Source organism: Lipotes vexillifer, unplaced genomic scaffold (assembly GCF_000442215.2).
Source record: "Lipotes vexillifer unplaced genomic scaffold, Lipotes_vexillifer_v1.1 scaffold779, whole genome shotgun sequence".
Lineage (NCBI taxonomy): Eukaryota > Metazoa > Chordata > Mammalia > Artiodactyla > Lipotidae > Lipotes > Lipotes vexillifer.
The window spans coordinates 1,378,157-1,393,704 of NW_006788448.1; positions in this window are offsets into that span (position 1 = coordinate 1,378,157).

Sequence of the window (15,548 nt, forward strand, 5' to 3'; positions counted from 1 at the left end):
TCTTTCCCTTGAGTATACTGTAAGCCCCAAGCACCCAGACCCCGGTGTCCTCTCTACTGACCTTCATCCTGGTCATTTAAACTCCATTAACCGTATTATTTCAATTGTGAGCAACACTATCACGTATCATAAAATTTTCTTATTGATAAAAATGATAAAAACAAGATATGTGAGATTTTTTCCCCCAACATAATATAAAGGCAGTAGGGAAGAGAAAACGAAAATCCAATCAGTTTAATTGACCAATGACCACCCCAGTTACCACCGCAGTGGTAGTCACTGGTCAAGTTCTTACCAGGTTGTGGCAATGCTAATGTTTTAAAAAATTAATTAATTTTATTGAAGTATAATTGACCTATGACCCTATGTTAGTTCCAGGTGTACAATGTAGTGATTCAGTATATCTGTACATTACCAAATGATCAGTATGACAAGTCTAGTTGCAATCTTTCACCACACATAGATATTATGTTATTATTGACTATATTCTCCATGCTGTATCTTTCATCCCTGTGGCCCATTTATTCTGTAACTGGAAGTTTGTACCTCTTAATCTCCCTCACCTGTTTTTTTTCCTCCCCTTACCCCCTCCCCTCTGGAACCACCTATTTGTCCTCTGAATCTATGACTCTGTTTCTGTTTTGTTTGTTCACTTGTTTTGCTTTTTAGATTCTCTGTGTAAGTGAAATCATACAGTATTTTTCTTTCTCTGTCTGACTTATTTCACTTAGCATAATACCCTCTAGGTCCATTCATGTTGCTGCAAATGACAGAATTTCATTCTTTTCCTTTTTTTAGCCATGCCATGAGGCTTGCAGGAACTCAGTTCCCTGATTGGGAATTGAACCCGGGTCATGGCAGTGAAAGCCCAGAATCCTAACCACTAGGCCACTAGGGAACTCCCAGAATTCCATTCTTTTTTATGGTTGAGTAGTATTCCACATATATATCATATCTTCTTTATCCATTCATCTATTGATGGACCCTTAGGTTGCTTCCTAATCTTTCCTATTGTAAATAATGCTACAGTGAATATAGGGGTGCATATGAATTTTTGAGTTAATATTTTTGGTTTCTTTGAAAAAATACCCAGGAGTGGAATTGCTGGATTGTATGGGAGTTCTATTTTTAACTTTTTGAGGCACCTCCATACTGTTTTCCAATGCTAATGTTAAATGGTATTATTAATATTGCCCCAGCCCATAGGTTTCAGGATCTTTCAGTTCATTCTCTTCTGACAAGTACAGGTATATATAAGAAATTCCTACCCAACTGGGTTTCTAGTTGCCCTCCCCCTGCCTTTCTTTGGACTTCCATATATCCTGGAGCATTGTTGAGGGTTGGGGAACAGGCAGGTTGCCCACTTAGAATGCTATCAGACACCAGTGGAACAACTCTCTAAATGGGACTTGAGACTGCTGCCACTACCATATAATGACAATTGTTCTTTTTTTTTAAAACTACTTTATTGAGCTATTACTGAAATATAAAAGCTGTATTTAATGTATACAACTCAATAAATTTGAAAATAAGTATATACCCACGAAACCATACCATAATCTATGCCATAAGTATATCCATCACCTTCAAAAGTTTCCTCCTGCCCTCTTTATTATTATTTTGTGATAAGAATACTTAACACAATATCTACCCTCTTAGCAGATTTTAATGACTGATGTTCTTAAGCAAGGCATGCCAGGGTTGTCCTTGGAAATAAGGCCACATGTCTATACTCATGGAGCATCCTACCTCACTTTATTGCTTTTCCTTTTCAGACTTCGGGAAATCCTTCACATTATCTTCTAAAACCTAGAACTCAGATCATTAGTAACTAAAAAATAAATCTCCCTTTCCTTGAGAACTGGGTAAGTGTGGTTGGTGGCCTAATCTTCAAATCTTTCCAAGAGGTGAGATGTAAATATTTGAATTTCATTTTTCTTGTGCACAAAGGGAAAAAAATACAAAAATTATATTTTCATATTTAAAACAGTCTGAAGATCCATGTTGCAGGGGAGGGAAGAAACTTTTCCCCTCTACCCTCCTAGGTTCTCTGAGGCCCTGTACATTAGACTGACATAAGACAGATTATCAAGAGAAAAACAAACAGAAGTTTATTAACATGTGCATTGTACATACACACAGAACTCAGTGATGAGTAACTCAAAGGGGTGGTTAGAGCTTGAGTTGACATAGCATCTTAGCAAAAGGGCAATAAATTTCTAGAGACAAGACAAAGGAGAAAAAGTTGTGAGTTTCTGGTGTGGCAAACTGAGAGAAGGCAAACATTGGGGGAGCTAATGGAAGATAAGAGCTAGTTAGTAAAGTTTGTTATGTAATTCCTCTTCAGTCTCTGGACTGATAAGGGTCTAGAGTTGTCTCTGGTGATAAACTTCTGTTCTTCCTGCTAGAGAGGTGTGAAACTGTGATATAATGAAAAATATATATTTTGGTCTTTGTCCACAGTTCCTGGCTCACAGCTCCCCAAATCCTTGTAATTTTTAAGCTATTAGAGCAATGCGAGCATTTTTGTTATAATGCTTGGTCTTTGGTCCTCAAATGGTTCCAGAGTGATGAAGGTGAAACTGTCTAATTATTTGTAAAAAGCCCCTTCAACTACTCATGAGATTATGTTAGTGAAGTGACTTTTGGAAAGCCCCTAGGCAACCACAGGATGGGGGATGATTGGTGGGGGGAAACCAACCACGTGAAATTTGGAAATTTCAGCCCCATCCCCTGACCTACAGGGAGGGGAGAGGGGTTAGGGGTTGAATCCGTCACCAACTGCCAATGATTTAATCAATGATGCCCATGTAATGAAGCTTTCATAAAAGTCCTAAATGATGGGGTTCAGAGAACTTGCAGGTTGGTGAATACATGGAGGTGCTTGGGAGGCTAGCAGTGCCTGAACAGGGCATGCTCAGCCCCTTCCCATATACCTTGCCCTGTGCATCTCTTCTACTTGGCTGTTCCTGAGTTGTATTCCCTTATAGCAAACAATAATCTACTAATTAAACTGTTTCCCTGAGTTCTGTGAGCTATACTAGCACATGATCAAACCTGAGGAGGGGGGTCATGGGAACCTCCGATTTATAGCCTATCGGTCAGAAGCACAGAGGACAACCTGGACTTGTGATTGACATGTGAAGTGGGGCAATGTTGTGGGACTGTGCCCTTAACTTTTGGGATCGGATGCTACCTCTAAGTAGATAGTATCAGAACTGAGTTAAACTGTAGGACACCTAGCTGGTGTCTTAGAATTGCTTGGTGGGAAAATCCCCCAAACTTCTGGTGTCAGAGTCTTCTGAGAGTAGAGTGTAAGAATAAAGCAACATGAGAGTTTTCTTTTTCAAGAGGAAAGGGGAGACACCTTTAGAAATATATGTCCTGCTTTTAGGCAAATGAGGTGGGGCAGAGAGCTTTTCTTGTATTTACTTTTTCTCAATTGCCTTCAGCTCAAAAAATCCTTATGCCAATGTGGAATATTTGGGGGTGGCATATTCTGTTCCCTTCAATATATTGCCACATGATATTTCAAGGTTCATCAGAACCTTGGATTATATTAATTCAGGACTCTTCTCAATTTTGATATACTCAATTATCACTGCTATAAATATTTTTAGGAGCCTTTAGATTAACAGTTTTATCAAATAAAATGTTCTTTCACAGTTAGATGGACCCAACATTATCTTGTGTACTGAAGCCTGCTTCAGCATGGAATTTCAAGGTAGTTTTACTAATTGTATACTAACGCTTGTCGTTCCAGGAAAGCTGTGTCTCTCACTTAATATAATTTGATTTCATATCAGTTTAAACTTATTGGAAAAGTCTGCACTCCACAGTTACAGAAACTTAAATCATGATTCGTACTCATCAATACCTGATTTCTGGATTTTCAGAACTGGTAAGTTAATTTCCATCAAATAGCTCTGCCGTACCAAGGTCTGTGATTTCACTGAACTGATGGCAATCAACCAATGGGAAATATGTGTCTTCAATTTCTTTTTGAATAATCCACCTGTCTTATTTGTGTTTATACACCTGCCTTTCCTCAAACAACACAATAGAGCACAATCTTGATCTCAACTGATCTGGTCTCTCAGAGCCCTTTCACTTCAAAAGGTCTTGATCTGGTGGTGCTGAGCTTGTAAGGGCACAGACTTGGACCTGGACCTGGGAGCAAACTTAATCCCCTCGTCCTGACCTCTCCTCCCCCACTTACTATCTCTATGATTGGCACAAGTTGTTTGACTTCTCTGAGGCCCTTTCTTCACCTGTAGTATCCAATAATTTATCTCACAGGGTTGTTGTAAAGTTGAATGTATGCATAATACTTGGTATGTCATCACTCAATAAATGGTGATGGCTGTAACTGTCTTAGAATATTCCCAAAAGATTTCTTCTGGACTTTCCCAAAAGATTTCTTCTGGACTTTCTACAATCCAGCCATTTGACAGCTTTCAGACAAACTATATTTCCACTCTTTGCTTTAACTTGTTCAGAATATTCCATGCAGTGGTAGCCCCAGTCTCGGAGCATAAACCATATTTATCCTGCAAGTTTAAACAAGTCTTAGTGCAGTGGAGCAGAGTGCCTTGAGAACTGCAGAAATTCTTAGGAAAAAACTCATCCTCAACCTAAGGAGCAAGGGCACCAAAGCTTGGTCTGAAAGGATTAGGCCTCTTCGGAAGGGGCAATTCTGAAGTCAGCAGGATATGCACTGACCTTACCTTTTCCAAGGACTTAAGGACGAGCAAAGCAGGAAAAAAAAAATCTGTGCCACTTTAACCTCAGTGCCATTCTGGAATGTATGCAATTTAAGTAGGGTGAAGTGTTGAGGACAAAGGATATGCCAGTTGTGGTTGGGGGATCTGTGTAGTCAACACCAGGAGCCTCAGAAGGCATCAGAAACCTGGAGTGGAACCACCCAGTTGCAGGCGATGGCAAAGAATGGCCTAGGATCCTTCCACCAATGGCACAGGCAAATAAAGAGACCAGTGAGGCACCCAGGATGACCTCCTGTACTATTTGAAAGGGATTTGAGTTAATGGAGGAGGTCATTCACCCAATTTGCCAGGGCCAGCTGAGTGGAGGATTCCTATTTGAAATTATTTTAGCCCTGCTCCCAGCTGGTGTGACTTGGAAAAAGTGGGTTTCATCATCAGCTGGCACAAGATAAAAGCACAAATAAAAATTACCCTATCATAGAAATTCCTTTATCATGAAACATATCTGACCTGCAAACTTCACACAAACTGTACAAATGAATGGTGCAAGGGCAGCTTGGACACCTGGCTTCACTTTGATCTGAGTAAATGTTGAAATTTAGAAAAATTTATTGCTTATTCTCCTCAGAAGCTTTTCCATGTTTAGGCTAGAGTTTCCTACAAAACTCTATGGGACGCTTACTGAAAATACACATTGTTGAGCCCTTCCTCTGGGTGATTAGGCCTTATTAGTCAACAGGTGAGAGCTAACTATACATTTCTAAGTGCTCTGCTGAAAAACTAAGATGTGTGCTATAAGTGAGGTGGGTCATGAAAGCTGCACTGATACAAGGCACCAGGAACCCAATGAAAGGACTCAAGGAAAATACCATTCCCCACCTTCACGCTCTGCTCAAAGACTCAAAATTACATTCGGTCATGTGTTGTGTACACATGGGAAGAGGGGGAAGGGAAGTTTTTATCTCTTTTTGTCCCAGGGTGGGATTGTTCACTGTTCTCTACATCTTTTCTTAGCCAACATATCAAAAAGCTACTTGGCATTTCTGCATTGGTTCCTTTAACCTCTATTTATTCCAGATTTGGGGCTCTTGGTTGTCACAGAACTCCTACCTAAAGAGGCCAAATTGAACATATATGTTATGGTGTCTACAAGTACAATGGATCTAAGCCAGAACAAATAGAAACTGAATTGCCGGGGCTTCCCTGGTGGCGCAGTGGTTGAGAGTCTGCCTGCCAATGCAGGGGACACGAGTTCGAGCCCTGGTCTGGGAGGATCCCACAGGCTGCAGAGCAACTGGGCCCGTGAGCCACAACTACTGAGCCTGCGTGTCTGGAGCCTGTGCTCTGCAACAAGAGGCCGCGACAGTGAGAGGCCCGTGCACCGCAATGAAGAGTGGCCCCCGCTTGCCGCAACTGGAGAAAGCCCTCGCACAGAAACGAAGACCCAACGTAACCAAAAATAATAAATAAATAAATAAATAAATTTAAGAAAAAAACTGAATTGCCATTGCCATCCGGATTTATTGCTCGAAACAAAAAACTCCTGATATGTTTGGCTTGACCACGATCCATTTTATTTTATTAAAAAAGTTTTTTTATATCTTTATTGGAGTATAATTGCTTTACAATGTTGTGTTAGTTTCTGCTGTACAACAAAGTGAATCAGCTATATGTATACATATATCCCCATATCCCTTCCCTCTTGCGTCATCCTCCCACCCTCTCTATCCCACCCCTCTAGGTGGTCACAAAGCACCTCCCACCCTCTCTATCCCACCCCTCTAGGTGGTCACAAAGCTGATCTCCCTGTGCTATGTGGCTGCTTCCCATCAGCTATCTATTTTACATTTAGTGTATATATGTCTATGCCACTCTCTCCCTTCATCCCAGTTTCCCCTTTCCCCCACTGTGACCTCAAGTCCTTTCTCTACATCTGCATCTTTATTCCTGCCCTGCCACTAGGTTCATCAGTACCGTTTTTTTAGATTCCATATATGACCATGATCCATTTTAAACCTACGTACCCCACATTAGGTTTAGGAGGCCAGAAAATAGCCCCCTTACCATTCTTCCTATCTGCCCAGTCACCTCCCACAGAAACATCCTTGTCCTGCATCTTATGGTGCCTGCTTCTCAGGTGGGTGGAGATGCAGGCCTATTTGGGTCATGCCTAAGTTCACAGGACTGAAACCTTCTCCAACTTTAGTGCACCCAAGAATATGGTGGGGGAGAGTTGTTTAATATGCAGATTTCTGAGCCTCACTTCCAGATGTTGATTTCACAGGTCTAGGAAGGGGCCTGGGTAATTTGCGTTCTAAAAAAAGTATCCCAGGTGATTTTAGTGCACGGGATTGATGGATCTCACTTAGAGTAATACAGGCCTAAACGTCTATAGGTAGATAAGCAAAAAGACCACGTAAGAGTTTTAGGAACATAATTCAAAAGGCAGAGTAGGAAAGACTGGAGTTAAAACCTGGGATAGCTATTGCAATATGGTTTTCAAACTACATGCATGTAAAAAATGGAAATACACTTTCTAAAAAGGCTATTCTTGTATTATGAGGTGCACACCGTGTCTCTACTCTTTTCTATCCTATTTTCAGCAGTTGTCTTGAAAGGCAGCTTTGCCTGGTTGTCTTTACAAGTTCATGCAGCCCAGGCTGCTTGCACCCTTTTCAGACTTTAACAAGGACCCCTGTACTCACCCTACTGCACTGGACAACACCCTTGTCAATCTCAACAGCTGTTCTGAAGTGGGCGCATCATGCTTTCCAGGGACCATCTGTCGGCTGCCTGGGGCTTCCCTGTTCTCAGGTCTGTCAGACATGCCCCTGTTCCTCCCTTCCTCCTGTACAGCCCCAGGTACAACACAGCTCTTGGGACCATGGATGTTTATCTCCACCCATTTGTATTTTCAGGTCCATGGAGAGACCCTGGCAAATGGTCATGTTATAAATGTCCATGAGTTTTTGGTTTTGCCACTTAGTTTCTCTGTTTTTATGTGGGAATTTGAAAAGATTAAAAACCTGTGCTACTTTCACTGTCACTTTCACCTTGACTTTCTTTATAATGTTACACAATCTGTGTATCTTTAAGCAGTATATTTTGGATAGTTTTTCTCTTCCTTTGAAAATTATATAAATTGGTATGTTCTGCCATACCTTCCTTTTTTGGCCAAATTTTATGTTTTTGAGTCATTCGTGTTGATACTTATAACTATATTCATTCATTTTTGCTGCTGTATTTACATTACATGACTATATATCACAATTTATTAATCCATTCTGTTAATTTTTTCAGATTTTGCTAATCATAAATAAGGCTTTGATGAATATTCTATACTTGCCTTTTTAAAATTAATTAATTAATTAATTTTTTGGCTGCGTTAGGTCTTCATTGCTGCGCGGGCTTTCTTTAGTTGCGGCAAGTGGGAGCTACCTTCGTTGCGGTGCACGCGAGGGCTTCTCATTGCAGTGGCTTCTCTTGTTGTGGCGCATGGGCTCTAGGCACGCGGGCTTCAGTAGTTGTGGCGCACAGGCTCAGTAGCTGTGGCTCGCAGGCTCTAGAGCGCAGTCTCAGGAGTTGTGGAGCATGGGCTTTGTTGCTCCGCGGCATGTGGGATCTTCCTGGACCAGGGCTCAAACCTGTGTCCCCTGCATTGGCAGGTGGATTCTTAGCCACTGCGCCACCAGGCAAGTTCTATACTTGTAATGCACATGTGTAAGATCTTCCAAGGAAGTGTGCCTAGGTAGATATGAAATGGTATTACTTTTAATTTCAATTTGCATTTTCCTGCTTACAAAAGAAATTGAGCATCTTTTCACGTTTACCCACCAACCAAGTCTCCTCTTATATGAAATGCCTGTTTGTGACCTTTGCACATTTTTCTATGGATTAATTTTTTTTTCTTATTGATTTAGAAGAGCTTTTTATATACTCTGGATGTTAATAATTTCCTGGTTATGTTCTACAAATATTTTTTTCCTGGTTTGTGCATTTCTGTTTTTGGGCTCTCCTTGTCTTTTCCAAGAATATAATTCTTAATTTCTATACTATATACTTTATCAACCTTCTTAAAATGAATTTTGCTTTTATATTATAAAGATATATATTATATATATCTTTATAAATATATATCTTTATATATATCTATATAAATATATATATTTATATTATATATAAAGATATATATTTATATTATATATATAAATATATATATATATTTATATTATATATAAAGATATATATTATAAAGATATATTTTCTTCTAAATGTTTAAAAATGGGGCTTCTTCATTGATTCATATGGAATTCATTTTTGTGTATAGTTTGAGGTATGGATCCAAATTTGATATTTTGTACACGAAGAATTGTTCTAATACCATTTCTTAAATATGTCCCCCTGGGCTTCCCTGATGGCGCAGTGGTTGAGAGTCCGCCTGCCGATGCAGGGGACACGGGTTCGTGCCCCAGTCCGGGAAGATCCCGCATGCCGTAGAGTGGCTGGGCCCGTGAGCCATGGCCGCTGAGCCTGCGCGTCCGGAGCCTGTGCTCCGCAGCGGGAGAGGCCACAACAGTGAGAGGCCCGGGTACCACAAAAAAAAAAAAGAAAAAAAAAGAAAAATTTCCCCCTTTCCCTATTGATCTTCACCGCCAAGCATTTCATACATGCATGGATCTAGTTATGTGGTTATACTCTTTCACTGAGCTATTTGTCTATATCTGCTCCAGTATATATTATAATTCATAGTTTTAAAATACATTTTGATATCTGATAGGACAAGTTTTCCCTTTCCCCAATCTCATATTTTTTGCCTCTCCATCATACTGCCTCAATAATTCCTCAATAATGTCTCTATTTATTTCCCTCTCCAACAAGCCAGATTAGAAAAATGGTCCCAGATTGCAGAACGAGGTTTCCTAACTCGTGTGGAGCTCAGCCCAGCCCCACATGTTGACAGCCATAAGCAGGTATTTGTTTCTTAGGTGTGCATAGGAATGCTAACACTAGTATCTAAGCTTTACGGATTTTTTCTATGAGTAATAGCATTTTCATAAATAATTGATGATTATGGAAAAATGTCTATAAAAATTACAGGGACCAAATTATTCTCTAATTTTCAATTAGAGAAGTTAAGGCGGAGAGAGATTAGAGAAAGTTTCTACAGTAACTTTTTTTCCTCACTCATCAGCTACCACCCATCACCTACTTGGGTCCTGAACTTCTAGTGAAAGTGAGATGGGAAAGGTAATGCATCAAGTCAAAGGGAAACATGGCAAAGATCTTTGGGGGACTGGATACCTCGAAGAGGCTTGAGGGGTTAAGAAACACCTACCTTTTGGTTAAGAGAACAATGACTGGACTGCAGTTACCTTAGGATAAATCTGGATTCTGTAAACTTACCAGTTCCCATGATTTTGCTTTAGTTTTCTCTTCTTCCTTGGCTTCCTTTCTACCCCTTCCCTCCTGTTGTCTCTTCTCTCTTACTCTCTGCTTATACTCCTGGACACTTCTGTTCCTTTCAGATGCCATTCTACACAAGTTCTTCCTTTTTGCTTTTGGAGGTTTTTACAGTGCTCTGGTACTCTTGCTTAGGGACCTCTCATATGGTTCTTCATGATAATGCCCATTATATAATGTAGTAACAAATGCTGTTTAAGTTCACAGCAGGCTAGATGAGGAAATGTCAGCTATGTTTTATCTTAAGTGTTTACATACACCAATGTATGTAAAGTTTTTTAATCACAGGAGAGATTCTATTTGTCTTGAGGATTTAAGGCTTTTTGGGTTTTTTTGTTTTTTTTTTTTGCTAAGTCACATTTGCCATCAAAACTGCTGCTCTGTCTTGTCCTGTCTTTAAATACCCACTAGATGTTGCTACAGGGCTGTGGGAAAAAGTCTTCAGTTTCATCCAAAGCTTCTGAATTACTGAACTAGAAACTTGCAGCCATCAGAAATAGGAAGGATATAAGCTTAAACACAGAAACAGGAAGCATATCTTCAAAAGATAGTAAGGAAGTAAAACTAACTAAGGACTGAATATTTAAAAGACAATGCTGGCGTAATTGAAACTTGTGCATTAGCATTTTGACATTTGTCAGCTGAATACAATGATAAATCTTTAGAGATTATCTCTCCTAGGGCATCTGAAACTTGACTGAGGTTTCAAATCAGGTTTCAAAAACAGTACAAACATTCTGGACATCCTAAAAAGTATTTAATATTGTAAAAATTACTGTTTTCTCATTCTAAAAGTATTACATTGCCATTTAAGCAATTAGGAAAATAATATAGCACATTTCTTTCCTTCCAGCTTTTCTCCTATACTCTTTTTTTTTTTTTTTGCGGTACGTGGGCCTCTCACTGTTGTGGCCTCTCCCATTGCAGAGCACAGGCTCCAGACGCGCAGGCTCAGCGGCCATGGCTCATGGGCCCAGCCGCTCCATGGCATGCGGGTTTTTCCCAGACCAGGGCACGAACCCATGTCCCCTGCATTGGCAGGCGGACTCTCAACCACTGCACCACCAGGGAAGCCCTCTCCTATACTTTTTAAACTATACAATATTGTATATATTATATATGTATATATATACTTTTTGCTTAATTATATATGTTGTATATGTATATATACATACATACTTTTTTGTTTGATAACATATTGTATATATATGGTATATGATGTGTGTATATATACACACAATATACACACATACACACATCCTGTGGAAGCTATTAAACATAATAACAACCAGCCCTATGATGTGTGGGAGCAGGGCAGGCAGGGGGCGGGGGTTACTTGTAAAATTTGCAGCTTTCTGTGGTGTAAATACTCCAAAACTTACTCTACACATTATTAGTTCTTCTTTTCTGGTCCTCTTCCTCCACTCAGTAAACCACAAAATCTGGCCTCATAGTAAAATGTAACAAAATAATTGAGGAGTGATGCGATGAGTTTTGGGTATTTATTGCCTTTATTTTTAATATAATTTGTTCAATTATGCTTATATACTTTAATTTTTAATAGTGACTACATTTAATAACTGACTTCCAAATTCCTGAAAATTTAACAATCAGCTCTTACGAACTAGTAGAAGCTGGATCCAGTTCACCTTTGACACCACTCTAGTAAGAACTTGCCTGCCTCCCTCCCCCAACTCTCTGTCTTCCCCATAGTCCAGTCCTGGAGGGATCAGCCTTTGAGGTTAGTTAAGGGGCGGAAGGGAAGCAGAAAAGAAAAAGCAACGTGTAGAATAAGTTTTGCTTAAGCAAAGATTTTTAGCGTAAGACACAAAAAGCACTGTATTGGGTTGTGTAGTGTCCCCCCGCCCCCAAATTCATGTTCTTCTAGGAACCTCAGAATGTGACCATATTAGGAAATAGGGTTGTTATAGTTGTAATTGTTTAAGTTAAGGTGAGGTCATAGTGGAGTAGGGTAGGCCCTGCTCTAATATGACTTGTGTTCTTACAGGAAGAGGAGGAGACACAGAGAAAGAGATGTACAGGGAGAAGACCACTTGATGAAGGGGGCAGAGATTGCAGCCAAGGCAAGGAATGCCAAGAACTATCAGCAACAGCAAAGCTAAGAGGAAGGAATGGAATGGATTCTCACCTAGAAGCTTTAGAGAGAGCCTGGCCTGGCCAACACCTTGATTTTAGACTCCTGGCCTCCAGAATTGTGAGATAATGAATTTCTGTTATTTAAGTCATCCAGTATGTGGTAATTTGTTATGGCAGCCCTAGGAAACTAATGCAAGCACTTACTGTACAAGAAGAAATTGATAAACTGGACATCACTCAAAACCTTTTTCTGATGAAAAGGCATTAATAAGAAAATGAAGGGTTGGTTCAAGATGGCGGAGTAGAAGGACGTGCGCTCACTCCCTCTTGCGAGAGCACTGGAATCACAACTAATTGCTAAACAATCATTGACAGGAAGACAATGGAACTCACCAAAAAAGATACCCCACATCCAAAGACAAAGAAGAAGCTGCAATGAGACGATAGGATGGGCGCAATCACAATAAAATAAAAAAAACCGCTGGGTGGGTGCCTCACAAACTGGAGAACAATTATACCACAGAAGCACACCCACTAGAATGAAGGTTCTCAGCCCCACGTCAGGCTTCCCAACCTGGGGGTCTGGCAATGGGAGAAGGAATTCCCAGAGAATCAGACTTTGAAGGCTAGAGGGATTTGATTGCAGGACTTCGACAGGACTGGGGGAAACAGAGACTCCACTCTCAGAGGGCACACACAGAGTAGTGTGCGCGTGGGGACCCAGGGGAGGGAGCAGTGACCCCACAGGAAACTGAACCAGACCTACCTACTAGTGTTGGAGGGTCTCCTGCAGAGGTGGGGGGGGTGGCTGTGGCTCACCACGGGGACAAGGACACTGGCAGCAGAAGTTCTGAGAAGTACTCCTTGGCGTGAGCCCGCCCAGAGTCCGCCATTAGCCCCACCAAAGAGCCCAGGTAGGCTCCAGTGCTGGGTCGCCTCAGGCCAAACAACCAACAGGGTGGGAACTCAGGCCCACCCATCAGCAGACAAGCAGATTAAAGTTTTACTAAGCTGTGCCCACAAGAGCAACACCCAGCTCTACCCACCACCAGTCCCTCCCATCAGGAAGCTTGCACAAGCCTCTTAGATAGCCTCATCCACCAGAGGGCAGACAGCAGAAGCAAGAAGAACTACAATCCTGCAGCCTATGGAACGAAAACTACATTCACAGAAAGACAGACAAGATGAAAAGGCAGAGGACTATGTACCACATGAAGGAAGATAAAACCCCAGAAAAACAACTCAATGAAGTGGATAGGCAACCTTCCAGAAAAATAATTCAGAATAATGATAGTGAAGATGATCCAGGACCTCGGAAAAAGAATGGAGGCAAAGATGGAGAAGATGCAAGAAATGTTTCACAAACACCTAGAAGAATTAAAGGACAAACAAACAGATGAACAATACAGTAACTGAAATGAAAACAGGAATCAACAGCTGAATAACTGAGGCAGAAGAACGGATAAGTGACCTGGAAGACAGAATGGTAGAATTCACTGCTGCAGAACACAATAAAGAATGAAAAGAAATGAAGATAGCCTAAGAGACCTCTGGGACGACATTAAATGCACCAACATTCACATTTATAGGGGTCCCAGAAGGAGAAGAGAAAGGACCAGAGAAAGTATCTGAAAAGATTATAGTCAAAAACTTCCCTAACATGGGAAAGGAAATAGCCACCCAAATCCAGGAATCGCAGAGAGTCCCATACAGAATAAACCCAAGGAGAAACACGCAAGACACACAGTAATCAAATTGGCAAAAATTAAAGACAAAGAAAAATTATTAAAAGCAACAAGGGAAAAATGACAAATAACATATAAGGGAACTCCCATAAGGTTAACAGCTGATTTCTCAGCAGAAACTCTACAAGCCAGGAGGGAGTGGCATGATATATTTAAAGTGATGAAAGGGAAGAACCTACAACCAAGATTACTCTACCCGGCAAGGATCGCATTCAGATTTGACGGAGAAATCAAAAGCTTTACAGACAAGCAAAAGCTAAGAGAATTCAGTGCCACCAAACCAGCTCTACAACAAATGCTAAAGGAACTTCTGTAAGTGGGAAACACAAGAGAAGAAAAGGACTTACAAAAAAAAACCCCAAAGCAATTAAGAAAATGGTAATAGGAACATACTTATTGATAATTACCTTAAACGTGAGTGGATTAAATGCTCCAACTAAAAGACACAGGCTCACTGAATGGATAAAAAACAAGACCCATATATATGCTGTCTACAAGAGCCCCACTTCAGACCTAGGCACACATACAGACTGAAAGTGAGGGGACAGAAAAAGATATTCCATGCAAATGGAAATCAAAAGCTGGAGTAGCAATTCTCATATCAGATAAAATAGACTTTAAAGTACAGAATGTTACAAGAGACAAGGAAGGACACTACATAATGATCAAGGGATCAATCCAAGAAGAAGACATAACAATTATAAATATATGCACCCAAGATAGGAGCATCTCATACATAAGGCAAATGCTAACAGCTATAAAAGAGGAAATCGACAGTAACACAATAGTGGGGGACTCTAACACCTCACTTACACCAATGGACAGATCATCCAGACAGAAAATTAATAAGGAAACAAAAGCTTTAAATGACACAATAGACTAGATAGATTTAATTGATATTTATAGGACATTCCATCCAAAAACAGCAGATTACACTCTCTTCTCAAGTGCACATGGAACATTCTCCAGGAAAGGTCACATCTTGGGTTACAAATCAAGCCTTGGTAAATTTAAGAAAATTGAAATCATATCAAGCATCATTTTTGACCACAACACTATGAGAGTAGAAATCAATTACAGGGAAAAAAACGTAAAAAACACAAACACATGGAGGCTAAACAATACGTTACAAAATAACCAAGAGATCACTGAAGAAATCAAAGAGGAAATTAAAAAATACTTAGAGACAAATGACAATGAAAACACGACGATCCAAAACCTATGGGATTCAGCAAAAGCAGTACTAAGAGGGAAGTTTATAGCAATACAATCCTACCTCAAGAAAGAAGAAAACTCTCAAATATATAATCTAACCTTACACCTAAAGGAACTTTAGAGAAAGAAGAACAAACAAAACCCAAAGTTAGTAGAAGGAAAGAAATCATAAAGATCAGAGCAGAAATAAATGAAATAGAAACAAAGAAAACAATAGCAAAGATCAATAAAACTAAAAGCTGATTCTTTGAGAAAATAAACAAAATTGATAAACCTTTAGCCAGACTCATCAAGAAAAAGAGGGAGG